Source organism: Phalangium opilio, unplaced genomic scaffold (assembly GCF_054372755.1).
Source record: "Phalangium opilio isolate 3A_F unplaced genomic scaffold, DU_Popi_V2 ptg000021l_1, whole genome shotgun sequence".
Taxonomy (NCBI): Eukaryota; Metazoa; Arthropoda; class Arachnida; order Opiliones; family Phalangiidae; genus Phalangium; species Phalangium opilio.
Window position 1 is genome coordinate 4,089,434 of NW_028324153.1, and position 12,700 is coordinate 4,102,133.

Below are 12,700 nucleotides of genomic sequence, written 5' to 3' on the forward strand. Positions count from 1 at the left end.
GCCTCCAGAATTTAGTCTAATGGATTTCCTATGGAGGGGTTTGTTTGTTTACGATTAGCTTAATTACTCGACTATTGTTTGTCGTAGCTCAATGTTTTTAGTATGGTTAGATGGGGGACAAATTGGACTATAACATACTCAAAGGACATCCCCGTATCTACAGTAGAAACAGAGTTACGAGCCTGAAAAGTATAGTCTAATGCATTTTCTATAGAGGGGTTTGTTTGTTCACGTATTGCTTAATCACTTGACCCTGTTCTTTCGATTAAAAATAATAACATATCTTTAGTGTAGCGGTTATCGCATCCCCCTCACTCCCGGAAGGCCACAGGTTCGAAACCGCGAAGTTTTTTTTTATAATTATCCGAACATTTGTGTCAAGGTCACATTATTTACATCCCCGTATCTCTGGTAGAACCAGAGTTACCAGCCTCCAGAATTTAGTCTAATGTATTTCCTATGGAGGGGTTTGTTTGTTTACGATTAGCTTAATTACTCGACTACTGTTTGTCATAGCCCTAATTCTTAGTATGGCTAGATGGAGGACAAATTGGTCTATAACATACTCAAAGGACATCCCCGTATCTCCAGTAGAAACAGAGTTACGAGCCTGCAAAGTTTATTTTCAAAAATCAAAAGTAACCTTCTAACAATAAGTGAGACAAAAAATAAGTTGACGACGATATTGAGGTAGACTCAAGTTTAAAGTTTCCTTGTATGGGGAGCAAAGAGTACTATAACATATCCAAAGGAGATCCCAGTTTCTCTTGTAGAACAAGAGTTATGAGCCTCCAAAGTTTAGTGCAAAAATCATAAGTAACATAATAAAAATAAGTGAGACGATACCAAAGTTGACGAACATTTTGCTTAATATCTCGGCCCTTGTTTGCCGTAGCTCAATGTTTTTAGTATGGTTAGATGGGGGACAAATTGGACTATAACATACTCAAAGGACATCCCCGTATCTACAGTAGAAACAGAGTTACGAGCCTGAAAAGTATAGTCTAATGCATTTTCTATAGAGGGGTTTGTTTGTTCACGTATTGCTTAATCACTTGACCCTGTTCTTTCGATTAAAAATAATAACATATCTTTAGTGTAGCGGTTATCGCATCCGCCTCACTCCCGGAAGGCCACAGGTTCGAAACCGCGAAGTTTTTTTTATAATTATCCGAACATTTGTGTCAAGGTCACATTATTTACATCCCCGTATCTCTGGTAGAACCAGAGTTACCAGCCTCCAGAATTTAGTCTAATGTATTTCCTATGGAGGGGTTTGTTTGTTTACGATTAGCTTAATTACTCGACTACTGTTTGTCGTAGCCCTAATTCTTAGTATGGCTAGATGGGGGACAAATTGGTCTATAACATACTCAAAGGACATCCCCGTATCTCCAGTAGAAACAGAGTTACGAGCCTGCAAAGTTTATTTTCAAAAATCAAAAGTAACCTTCTAACAATAAGTGAGACAAAAAATAAGTTGACGACGATATTGAGGTAGCCTCAAGTTTAAAGTATCCTTGTATGGGGAGCAAAGAGTACTATAACATTTCCAAAGGAGATCCCAGTATCTCTTGTAGAACAAGAGTTATGAGCCTCCAAAGTTTAGTGCAAAAATCATAAGTAACATAATAAAAATAAGTGAGACGATACCAAAGTTGACGAACATTTTGCTTAATATCTCGGCCCTTGTTTGTCGTAGCTCAATGTCTGTAGTATAGTTAGATGGGGGACAATTTGCACTATAACATATCCTAAGGATATCCCCGTATCTCTAGTAGACACAGAGTTATGGACCTGCAAAGTATAGTCTAATGCATTTCCTAAGGACGGGTTGTTTGTTTACGTTTAGCTTAATTTCTCGGCCCCTGTTTGTCGTAGCTCAATGTTTTTAGTATGGTTAGATGGGGGACCAATTGGACTATAACATACTCAAAGGATATCCCCGTATCTCTAGTGGAAACAGAGTTACGAGCCTGCAAAGTATAGTCTAACTCATTTCCTATGGAGTGGGTTTGTTTCTTTACGTTTCGCTTAAGTACTCGGCCCCTGTTTGTCGTAGCCCAAAGTTTTTAGTATGGTTAGATGAATGACAAATTGGACTATAACATATCCTAAGGACATCCCGGTATCTCTAGTAGACACAGAGTTATGGGCCTTGCAAAGTATAGTCTAATGCATTTTCTATGGAGGGGTTTGTTTGTTCACGTATTGCTTAATTACTTGACCCTGTTCTTTCGATTAAAAATAATAGCATATCTTTAGTGTAGCGGTTATCGCATCCGCCTCACTCCCGGAAGGCCACAGGTTCGGAACCGCGAAGTTTTTTTTTTTTGCTTGGAACATGCAAAGACCTTTATAATTATCCGAACATTTGTGTCAAGGTCACATTATTTACATCCCCGTATCTCTGGTAGAACCAGAGTTACGAGCCTGCAAAGTTTATTTTCAAAAATCAAAAGTAACCTTCTAACAATAACCGAAGTTAAGCAGCGTCGAGCGCAGTCAGTACTTGGGAGGGCGACCACTTAGGAACACTGCGTGCCGTTAGCTTTTTCACTTTTTTTTCCTCTTTTAAATTCCAATAGATATGAAAAAAGCAAACATATTTTCTTTTTGTTATTGTATGAAAAAGATGAAGGTTAATTTGTCTCACTTAATTTAAATTCGAATTATTATCTAGCACTCTCGGCAACGGCCATATCACGCTGAGAACACCGGTTCTCGTCCGATCGCCGACGTTAGCAGCGTCGAGCGCAGTCAGTACTTGGGAATACTGCGTGCCGTTTGCTTTTTCACTTTTGTTTCCTCTTTCAAATTCCACCAGATATGAAAAAAGCAAACATATCTTCTTTTTGTTATTGTTTTATAATGATGAAAGTTAATTAAATTCAAATTATTAACTAGCACTCTCGGCAACGGCCATATCACGCTGAATACACCGGTTCTCGTCCGATAACCGAAGTTAAGCAGCGTCGAGCGCAGTCACTACTTGGGAGGGAGACCACTTAGGAACACTGCGTGCCGTTGGCTTTTTCAATTTTTCTTCCCCATTTAAATTTTAATAGATATGAAAAAAGCAAACATGTTTTCTTTTTGTTATTGTTTTAAAATGATGAAGGTTAATTTGTCTCACTTAATTTAAATTCGAATTATTAACTAGCACTCTCGACAACGGCCATATCACTCAGAAAACACCGGTTCACGTCCGATCACCGAAGTTAAGCAGCGTCGAGCGCATACAGAACTTGGGAATACTGCGTGCCGTTTGTTTTTTCACTTTTGTTTCCTCTTTTAAATTCCACCAGATATGAAAAAAGCAAACATATCTTCTTTTTGTTATTGTTTTATAAAGATGAAGGTTAATTAAATTCAAATTATTAACTAGCGCTCTCGGCAACGGTCATATCACGCTGAATACACCGGTTCTCGTCCGATAACCGAAGTTAAGCAGCGTCGAGCGCAGTCACTACTTCTGAGGGAGACCACTTAGGAACACTGCGTGCCGTTGGCTTTTTCACTTTTTTTTCCTCTTTTAAATTTTAATAGATATGAAAAAAGCAAACATGTTTTCTTTTTGTTATTGTTTTAAAATGATGAAGGTTAATTTGTCTCACTTAATTTAAATTCGAATTATTAACTAGCACTCTCGGCAACGGCCATATCACGCTGAAAACACCGGTTCACGTCCGATCACCGAAGTTAAGCAGCGTCGAGCGCATACAGTACTTGGGAATACTGCGTGCCGTTGGCTTTTTCACTTTTGTTTCCTCTTTCAAATTCCACCAGATATGAAAAAAGCAAACATATCTTCTTTTTTGTTATTGTTTTATAATGATGAAAGTTAATTAAATTCAAATTATTAACTAGCACTCTCGGCAACGGCAATATCACGCTGAATACCCCGGTTCTCGTCCGATAACCGAAGTTAAGCAGCGTCGAGCGCAGTCACTACTTGCGAGGGAGACCACTTAGGAATACTGCGTGCCGTTGGCTTTTTCACTTTTTTTCCTCTTTTAAATTTTAATAGATATGAAAAAAGCAAACATGTTTTCTTTTTGTTATTGTTTTAAAATGATGAAGGTTAATTTGTCTCACTTAATTTAAATTCGAATTATTAACTAGCACTCTCGACAACGGCCATATCACGCAGAAAACACCGGTTCACGTCCGATCACCGAAGTTAAGCAGCGTCGAGCGCATACAGAACTTGGGAATACTGCGTGCCGTTTGTTTTTTCACTTTTGTTTCCTCTTTTAAATTCCACCAGATATGAAAAAAGCAAACATATCTTCTTTTTGTTATTGTTTTATAAAGATGAAGGTTAATTAAATTCAAATTATTAACTAGCGCTCTCGGCAACGGTCATATCACGCTGAATACACCGGTTCTCGTCCGATAACCGAAGTTAAGCAGCGTCGAGCGCAGTCACTACTTGGGAGGGAGACCACTTAGGAACACTGCGTGCCGTTGGCTTTTTCACTTTTTTTTCCTCTTTTAAATTTTAATAGATATGAAAAAAGCAAACATGTTTTCTTTTTGTTATTGTTTTAAAATGATGAAGGTTAATTTGTCTCACTTAATTTAAATTCGAATTATTAACTAGCACTCTCGGCAACGGCCATATCACGCTGAAAACACCGGTTCACGTCCGATCACCGAAGTTAAGCAGCGTCGAGCGCATACAGTACTTGGGAATACTGCGTGCCGTTGGCTTTTTCACTTTTGTTTCCTCTTTCAAATTCCACCAGATATGAAAAAAGCAAACATATCTTCTTTTTTGTTATTGTTTTATAATGATGAAAGTTAATTAAATTCAAATTATTAACTAGCACTCTCGGCAACGGCAATATCACGCTGAATACCCCGGTTCTCGTCCGATAACCGAAGTTAAGCAGCGTCGAGCGCAGTCACTACTTGCGAGGGAGACCACTTAGGAACACTGCGTGCCGTTGGCTTTTTCACTTTTTTCCTCTTTTAAATTTTAATAGATATGAAAAAAGCAAACATGTTTTCTTTTTGTTATTGTTTTAAAATGATGAAGGTTAATTTGTCTCACTTAATTTAAATTCGAATTATTAACTAGCACTCTCGGCAACGGCCATATCACGCTGAAAACACCCGTTCACGTCCGATCACCGAAGTTAAGCAGCGTCGAGCGCATACAGTACTTGGGAATACTGCGTGCCGTTTGTTTTTTCACTTTTGTTTCCTGTTTTAAATTCCACCAGATATGAAAAAAGCAAACATGTCTTCTTTTTGTTATTGTTTTATAAAGATGAAGGTTAATTAAATTCAAATTATTAACTAGCACTCTCGGCAACGGCCATATCACGCTGAATTCACCGGTTCTCGTCCGATAACCGAAGTTAAGCAGCGTCGAGCGCAGTCACTACTTGGGAGGGAGACCACTTAGGAACACTGCGTGCCGTTGGCTTTTTCACTTTTTTTTCCTCTTTTAAATTTTAATAGATATGAAAAAAGCAAACATGTTTTCTTATTGTTATTGTTTTAAAATGATGAAGGTTAATTTGTCTCACTAATTTAAATTCGAATTATTAACTAGCACTCTCGGCAACGGCCATATCAGGCTGAAAACACCGGTTCACGTCCGATCACCGAAGTTAAGCAGCGTCGAGCGCATACAGTACTTGGGAATACTGCGTGCCGTTTGTTTTTTCACTTTTGTTTCCTCTTTTAAATTCCACCAGATATGAAAAAAGCAAACATGTCTTCTTTTTGTTATTGTTTTATAAAAATGAAGGTTAATTAAATTCAAATTATTAACTAGCACTGTCGGCAACGGCCATATCACGCTGAATACACCGATTCTCGTCCGATAACCAAAGTTAAGCAGCGTCGAGCGCAGTCAGTACTTGGGAGGGCGACCACTTAGGAACACTGCGTGCCGTTAGCTTTTTCACTTTTTTTCCTCTTTTAAATTCCAATAGATATGAAAAAAGCAATCATATTTTCTTTTTGTTATTGTTTGAAAAAGATGAAGGTTAATTTGTCTCACTTAATTTAAATTCGAATTATTATCTAGCACTCTCGGCAACGGCCATATCACGCTGAGAACACTAGTTCTCGTCCGATCGCCGACGTTAGCAGCGTCGAGCGCAGTCAGTACTTGGGAATACTGCGTGCCGTTTGCTTTTTCACTTTTGTTTCCTCTTTCAAATTCCACCAGATATGAAAAAAACAAACATATCTTCTTTTTGTTATTGTTTTATAATGATGAAAGTTAATTAAATTCAAATTATTAACTAGCACTCTCGGCAACGGCCATATCACGCTGAATACACCGGTTCTCGTCCGATAACCGAAGTTAAGCAGCGTCGAGCGCAGTCGCTACTTGGGAGGGAGACCACTTAGGAACACTGCGTGCCGTTGGCTTTTTCAATTTTTCTTCCCCATTTAAATTTTAATAGATATGAAAAAAGCAAACATGTTTTCTTTTTGTTATTGTTTTAAAATGATGAAGGTTAATTTGTCTCACTTAATTTAAATTCGAATTATTAACTAGCACTCTCGACAACGGCCATATCACGCAGAAAACACCGGTTCACGTCCGATCACCGAAGTTAAGCAGCGTCGAGCGCATACAGAACTTGGGAATACTGCGTGCCGTTTGTTTTTTCACTTTTGTTTCCTCTTTTAAATTCCACCAGATATGAAAAAAGCAAACATATCTTCTTTTTGTTATTGTTTTATAAAGATGAAGGTTAATTAAATTCAAATTATTAACTAGCGCTCTCGGCAACGGTCATATCACGCTGAATACACCGGTTCTCGTCCGATAACCGAAGTTAAGCAGCGTCGAGCGCAGTCACTACTTGGGAGGGAGACCACTTAGGAACACTGCGTGCCGTTGGCTTTTTCACTTTTTTTTCCTCTTTTAAATTTTAATAGATATGAAAAAAGCAAACATGTTTTCTTTTTGTTATTGTTTTAAAATGATGAAGGTTAATTTGTCTCACTTAATTTAAATTCGAATTATTAACTAGCACTCTCGGCAACGGCCATATCACGCTGAAAACACCGGTTCACGTCCGATCACCGAAGTTAAGCAGCGTCGAGCGCATACAGTACTTGGGAATACTGCGTGCCGTTTGTTTTTTCACTTTTGTTTCCTGTTTTAAATTCCACCAGATATGAAAAAAGCAAACATGTCTTCTTTTTGTTATTGTTTTATAAAGATGAAGGTTAATTAAATTCAAATTATTAACTAGCACTCTCGGCAACGGCCATATCACGCTGAATTCACCGGTTCTCGTCCGATAACCGAAGTTAAGCAGCGTCGAGCGCAGTCACTACTTGGGAGGGAGACCACTTAGGAACACTGCGTGCCGTTGGCTTTTTCACTTTTTTTTCCTCTTTTAAATTTTAATAGATATGAAAAAAGCAAACATGTTTTCTTATTGTTATTGTTTTAAAATGATGAAGGTTAATTTGTCTCACTAATTTAAATTCGAATTATTAACTAGCACTCTCGGCAACGGCCATATCAGGCTGAAAACACCGGTTCACGTCCGATCACCGAAGTTAAGCAGCGTCGAGCGCATACAGTACTTGGGAATACTGCGTGCCGTTTGTTTTTTCACTTTTGTTTCCTCTTTTAAATTCCACCAGATATGAAAAAAGCAAACATGTCTTCTTTTTGTTATTGTTTTATAAAAATGAAGGTTAATTAAATTCAAATTATTAACTAGCACTCTCGGCAACGGCCATATCACGCTGAATTCACCGGTTCTCGTCCGATAACCGAAGTTAAGCAGCGTCGAGCGCAGTCACTACTTGGGAGGGAGACCACTTAGGAACACTGCGTGCCGTTGGCTTTTTCACTTTTTTTTCCTCTTTTAAATTTTAATAGATATGAAAAAAGCAAACATGTTTTCTTTTTGTTATTGTTTTAAAATGATGAAGGTTAATTTGTCTCACTTAATTTAAATTCGAATTATTAACTAGCACTCTCGGCAACGGCCATATCACGCTGAAAACACCGGTTCTCGTCCGATCGCCGACGTTAGCAGCGTCGAGCGCAGTCAGAACTTGGGAATACTGCGTGCCGTTTGTTTTTTCACTTTTGTTTCCTCTTTTAAATTCCACCAGATATGAAAAAAGCAAACATATCTTCTTTTTGTTATTGTTTTATAAAGATGAAGGTTAATTAAATTCAAATTATTAACTAGCGCTCTCGGCAACGGCCATATCACGCTGAATACACCGGTTCTCGTCCGATAACCGAAGTTAAGCAGCGTCGAGCGCATACAGAACTTGGGAATACTGCGTGCCGTTTGTTTTTTCACTTTTGTTTCCTCTTTTAAATTCCACCAGATATGAAAAAAGCAAACATATCTTCTTTTTGTTATTGTTTTATAAAGATGAAGGTTAATTAAATTCAAATTATTAACTAGCGCTCTCGGCAACGGCCATACCACGCTGAATACACCGGTTCTCGTCCGATAACCGAAGTTAAGCAGCGTCGAGCGCAGTCACTACTTGGGAGGGAGACCACTTAGGAACACTGCGTGCCGTGGGCTTTTTCACTTTTTTTTCCTCTTTTAAATTTTAATAGATATGAAAAAAGCAAACATGTTTTCTTTTTGATATTGTTTTAAAATGATGAAGGTTAATTTGTCTCACTTAATTTAAATTCGAATTATTAACTAGCACTCTCGGCAACGGCCATATCACGCTGAAAACACCGGTTCTCGTCCGATCGCCGACGTTAGCAGCGTCGAGCGCAGTCAGTAGTTGGGAATACTGCGTGCCGTTTGCTTTTTCACTTTTGTTTCCTCTTTCAAATTCCACCAGATATGAAAAAAGCAAACATATCTTCTTTTTGTTATTGTTTTATAATGATGAAAATTAATTAAATTCAAATTATTAACTAGCACTCTCGGCAACGGCCATATCACGCTGAATACACCGGTTCTCGTCCGATAACCGAAGTTAAGCAGCGTCGAGCGCAGTCACTACTTGGGAGGGAGACCACTTAGGAACACTGCGTGCCGTTGGCTTTTTCACATTTTTTTCCTCTTTTAAATTTTAATAGATATGAAAAAAGCAAACATGTTTTCTTTTTGTTATTGTTTTAAAATGATGAAGGTTAATTTGTCTCACTTAATTTAAATTCGAATTATTAACTAGCACTCTCGGCAACGGCCATATCACGCTGAAAAGACCGGTTCACGTTGATCACCGAAGTTAAGCAGCGTCGAGCGCATACAGTACTTGGGAATACTGCGTGCCGTTTGTTTTTTCACTTTTGTTTCCTCTTTTAAATTCCACCAGATATGAAAAAAGCAAACATATCTTCTTTTTGTTATTGTTTTATAAAGATGAAGGTTAATTAAATTCAAATTATTAACTAGCACTCTCGGCAACGGCCATATCACGCTGAATACAACAGTTCTCGTCCGATAACCAAAGTTAAGCAGCGTCGAGCGCAGTCAGTACTTGGGAGGGCGACCACTTAGGAACACTGCGTGCCGTTAGCTTTTTCACTTTTTTTTCCTCTTTTAAATTCCAATAGATATGAAAAAAGCAAACATATTTTCTTTTTGTTATTGTTTGAAAAAGATGAAGGTTAATTTGTCTCACTTAATTTAAATTCGAATTATTATCTAGCACTCTCGGCAACGGCCATATCACGCTGAGAACACCGGTTCTCGTCCGATCGCCGACGTTAGCAGCGTCGAGCGCAGTCAGTACTTGGGAATACTGCGTGCCGTTTGCTTTTTCAGTTTTGTTTCCTCTTTCAAATTCTACCAGATATGAAAAAAGCAAACATATCTTCTTTTTGTTATTGTTTTATAATGATGAAAGTTAATTAAATTCAAATTATTAACTAGCACTCTCGGCAACGGCCATATCACGCTGAATACACCGGTTCTCGTCCGATAACCGAAGTTAAGCAGCGTCGAGCGCAGTCACTACTTGGGAAGGAGACCACTTAGGAACACTGCGTGCCGTTGGCTTTTTCAATTTTTCTTCCCCATTTAAATTTTAATAGATATGAAAAAAGCAAACATGTTTTCTTTTTGTTATTGTTTTAAAATGATGAAGGTTAATTTGTCTCACTTAATTTAAATTCGAATTATTAACTAGCACTCTCGGCAACGGCCATATCACGCTGAAAAGACCGGTTCACGTCCGATCACCGAAGTTAAGCAGCGTCGAGCGCATACAGTACTTGGGAATACTGCGTGCCGTTTGTTTTTTCACTTTTGTTTCCTCTTTTAAATTCCACCAGATATGAAAAAAGCAAACATATCTTCTTTTTGTTATTGTTTTATAAAGATGAAGGTTAATTAAATTCAAATTATTAACTAGCACTCTCGGCAACGGCCATATCACGCTGAATACAACAGTTCTCGTCCGATAACCAAATTTAAGCAGCGTCGAGCGCAGTCAGTACTTGGGAGGGCGACCACTTAGGAACACTGCGTGCCGTTAGCTTTTTCACTTTTTTTTCCTCTTTTAAATTCCAATAGATATGAAAAAAGCAAACATATTTTCTTTTTGTTATTGTTTGAAAAAGATGAAGGTTAATTTGTCTCACTTAATTTAAATTCGAATTATTATCTAGCACTCTCGGCAACGGCCATATCACGCTGAGAACACCGGTTCTCGTCCGATCGCCGACGTTAGCAGCGTCGAGCGCAGTCAGTACTTGGGAATACTGCGTGCCGTTTGCTTTTTCACTTTTGTTTCCTCTTTCAAATTCTACCAGATATGAAAAAAGCAAACATATCTTCTTTTTGTTATTGTTTTATAATGATGAAAGTTAATTAAATTCAAATTATTAACTAGCACTCTCGGCAACGGCCATATCACGCTGAATACACCGGTTCTCGTCCGATAACCGAAGTTAAGCAGCGTCGAGCGCAGTCACTACTTGGGAGGGAGACCACTTAGGAACACTGCGTGCCGTTGGCTTTTTCAATTTTTCTTCCCCATTTAAATTTTAATAGATATGAAAAAAGCAAACATGTTTTCTTTTTGTTATTGTTTTAAAATGATGAAGGTTAATTTGTCTCACTTAATTTAAATTCGAATTATTAACTAGCACTCTCGACAACGGCCATATCACGCAGAAAACACCGGTTCACGTCCGATCACCGAAGTTAAGCAGCGTCGAGCGCATACAGTACTTGGGAATACTGCGTGCCGTTTGTTTTTTCACTTTTGTTTCCTCTTTGAAATTCCACCAGATATGAAAAAAGCAAACATATCTTCTTTTTGTTATTGTTTTATAAAGATGAAGGTTAATAAAATTCAAATTATTAACTAGCACTCTCGGCAACGGCCATATCACGCTGAATACAACGATTCTCGTCCGATAACCGAAGTTAAGCAGCGTCGAGCGCATACAGTACTTGGGAATACTGCGTGCCGTTGGCTTTTTCACTTTTGTTTCCTCTTTCAAATTCCACCAGATATGAAAAAAGCAAACATATCTTCTTTTTTGTTATTGTTTTATAAAGATGAAAGTTAATTAAATTCAAATTATTAACTAGCACTCTCGGCAACGGCCATATCACGCTGAATACACCGGTTCTCGTCCGATAACCGAAGTTAAGCAGCGTCGAGCGCATTCACTACTTGGGAGGGAGACCACTTAAGAACACTGCGTGCCGTTGGCTTTTTCACTTTTTTTTCCTCTTTTAAATTTGAATTGATATGAAAAAAGCAAACATGTTTTCTTTTTGTTATTGTTTTAAAATGATGAAGGTTAATTTGTCTCAATTAATTTAAATTCGAATTATTAACTAGCACTCTCGACAACGGCCATATCACGCTGAGAACACAGGTTCTCGTCCGATCGCCGACGTTAGCAGCGTCGAGCGCAGTCAGTATTTGGGAATACTGCGTGCCGTTGGCTTTTTCACTTTTGTTTCCTCTTTTAAATTCCACCCGATATGAAAAAAGCAAACATATCTTCTTTTTGTTATTGTTTTATAAAGATGAAAGTTAATTAAATTAAAATTATTAACTAGCACTCTCGGCAACGGCCATATTACGCTGAATACACCGGTTCTGGTCCGATAACCGAAAATAAGCAGCGTCGAGCGCAGTCACTACTTGTGAGGGAGACCACTTAGGAACACTGCGTGCCGTTGGCTTTTTCACTTTTTTTTCCTCTTTTAAATTTGAATTGATATGAAAAAAGCAAACATGTTTTCTTTTTGTTATTGTTTTAAAATGATGAAGGTTAATTTGTCTCACTTAATTTAAATCCGAATTATTAACTAGCACTCTCGGCAACGGCCATATCACGCTGAAAACACCGGTTCACGTCCGATCACCGAAAATAAGCAGCGTCGAGCGCATACAGTACTTGGAAATACTGCGTGCCGTTTGTTTTTTCACTTTTGTTTCTTCTTTTAAATTCCACCAGATATGAAAAAAGCAAACATATCTTCTTTTTGTTATTGTTTTATAAAGATGAACGTTAATTAAATTCAAACTATTAACTAGCACTCTCGGCAACGGCCATATCACGCTGAATACACCGTTTCTCGTCCGATAACCGAAGTTAAGCAGCGTCGAGCGCAGTCAGTACTTGGGAGGGCGACCACTTAGGAACACTGCGTGCCGTAAGCTTTTTAACTTTTTTCCTCTTTTAAATTCCAATAGATATGAAAAAGCAAACATATTTTCTTTTTGTTATTGTTTGAAAAAGATGAAGGTT

At 38.1% G+C, this 12,700-nt stretch overlaps 22 pseudogenes; all 22 read left to right on the forward strand.

The window, feature by feature from the left end:
- Positions 1-2,914: 2,914 nt before the first annotated feature.
- Positions 2,915-3,033, forward strand: LOC149697082 (5S ribosomal RNA; annotated as a pseudogene).
- Positions 3,034-3,395: 362 nt separating this feature from the next.
- LOC149697083 (5S ribosomal RNA) lies at positions 3,396-3,514 on the forward strand (annotated as a pseudogene).
- A 137-nt stretch (positions 3,515-3,651) lies between these two features.
- On the forward strand, positions 3,652-3,754 carry LOC149697084 (5S ribosomal RNA; annotated as a pseudogene).
- A 123-nt stretch (positions 3,755-3,877) lies between these two features.
- Positions 3,878-3,996, forward strand: LOC149697085 (5S ribosomal RNA; annotated as a pseudogene).
- Positions 3,997-4,357: 361 nt separating this feature from the next.
- Positions 4,358-4,476, forward strand: LOC149697086 (5S ribosomal RNA; annotated as a pseudogene).
- A 137-nt stretch (positions 4,477-4,613) lies between these two features.
- LOC149697087 (5S ribosomal RNA) lies at positions 4,614-4,716 on the forward strand (annotated as a pseudogene).
- A 123-nt stretch (positions 4,717-4,839) lies between these two features.
- On the forward strand, positions 4,840-4,958 carry LOC149697088 (5S ribosomal RNA; annotated as a pseudogene).
- Positions 4,959-5,318: 360 nt separating this feature from the next.
- Positions 5,319-5,437, forward strand: LOC149697089 (5S ribosomal RNA; annotated as a pseudogene).
- Positions 5,438-5,798: 361 nt separating this feature from the next.
- Positions 5,799-5,917, forward strand: LOC149697090 (5S ribosomal RNA; annotated as a pseudogene).
- Positions 5,918-6,277: 360 nt separating this feature from the next.
- LOC149697091 (5S ribosomal RNA) lies at positions 6,278-6,396 on the forward strand (annotated as a pseudogene).
- Positions 6,397-6,758: 362 nt separating this feature from the next.
- On the forward strand, positions 6,759-6,877 carry LOC149697092 (5S ribosomal RNA; annotated as a pseudogene).
- Positions 6,878-7,239: 362 nt separating this feature from the next.
- LOC149697093 (5S ribosomal RNA) lies at positions 7,240-7,358 on the forward strand (annotated as a pseudogene).
- A 361-nt stretch (positions 7,359-7,719) lies between these two features.
- On the forward strand, positions 7,720-7,838 carry LOC149697094 (5S ribosomal RNA; annotated as a pseudogene).
- A 586-nt stretch (positions 7,839-8,424) lies between these two features.
- On the forward strand, positions 8,425-8,543 carry LOC149697095 (5S ribosomal RNA; annotated as a pseudogene).
- Positions 8,544-8,904: 361 nt separating this feature from the next.
- LOC149697096 (5S ribosomal RNA) lies at positions 8,905-9,023 on the forward strand (annotated as a pseudogene).
- Positions 9,024-9,384: 361 nt separating this feature from the next.
- LOC149697097 (5S ribosomal RNA) lies at positions 9,385-9,503 on the forward strand (annotated as a pseudogene).
- A 361-nt stretch (positions 9,504-9,864) lies between these two features.
- Positions 9,865-9,983, forward strand: LOC149697098 (5S ribosomal RNA; annotated as a pseudogene).
- Positions 9,984-10,345: 362 nt separating this feature from the next.
- LOC149697099 (5S ribosomal RNA) lies at positions 10,346-10,464 on the forward strand (annotated as a pseudogene).
- A 361-nt stretch (positions 10,465-10,825) lies between these two features.
- On the forward strand, positions 10,826-10,944 carry LOC149697100 (5S ribosomal RNA; annotated as a pseudogene).
- A 588-nt stretch (positions 10,945-11,532) lies between these two features.
- On the forward strand, positions 11,533-11,651 carry LOC149697101 (5S ribosomal RNA; annotated as a pseudogene).
- A 361-nt stretch (positions 11,652-12,012) lies between these two features.
- Positions 12,013-12,131, forward strand: LOC149697102 (5S ribosomal RNA; annotated as a pseudogene).
- Positions 12,132-12,493: 362 nt separating this feature from the next.
- LOC149697103 (5S ribosomal RNA) lies at positions 12,494-12,612 on the forward strand (annotated as a pseudogene).
- Positions 12,613-12,700: the final 88 nt, after the last annotated feature.